Raw genomic sequence first — 703 nt, forward strand, 5'->3', positions numbered from 1 at the left:
CAGCCACCTCGCAGCTCCGCACCCACCACCTCTCCAACCTCCTGCTAGGGGGGCACCACGAAGGGGGAGAGCTTCACCTCTGTTTCTCCCTCCTTCTCTCTCTCTCTCTCTCTTTCTCCTGTCCCTTCTTCGCCCTCTCTGCTTCCTGTCTTCCTTCCTGTATCGTGGATTTGGAAACAGGCTCCCTTTCCTCTTCCCTTCTCTTCTTCCTCGCCACTTCCTCTCCCCTCTCTCAGGGAGGAGTGGTTACGCAGGTGGAGCCTTCTCCTCCGCTGCTGCTTTGTACTCGGTTAATGGGCTATCATCGCCTTCCACACATGACCACTGATTACTCAAGAACCCTTCCCAGGGATCTTTATTCCAAGAGAAAAATTGTGTCATAATATGACACAGCTCAGACTGCACTTGCAATATTAGACTCACAGTAGCTGCTCCCTATGGAGTCATGTGTGTTTGTGTGTGTGTGTGTGTGTGTGAGCGTGTGAGTGTGTGTGTGTGTGCGTGTGTCATATTTGTGTGTAGGGATAATGAATCATCTTGGTGGAAGCAGACACAGGAAAAACAAAAAGAAAATTGAGCGACAGAGAAACAGCGGTTCAACGAGCTCGACGGGGATCTGTGTTTTGTTCCATCTCTGTACAAATTTCCATCTGCAATACAAATAATATCAACTGCCTCGGGAAAAAATAGAAAAATCAACACA

The sequence above is a fragment of the Semicossyphus pulcher genome, unplaced genomic scaffold (assembly GCF_022749685.1).
Source record: "Semicossyphus pulcher isolate SPU_LCO1_2020_fin unplaced genomic scaffold, fSemPul1.0.p SCAF_1, whole genome shotgun sequence".
Taxonomy (NCBI): domain Eukaryota; kingdom Metazoa; phylum Chordata; class Actinopteri; order Labriformes; family Labridae; genus Semicossyphus; species Semicossyphus pulcher.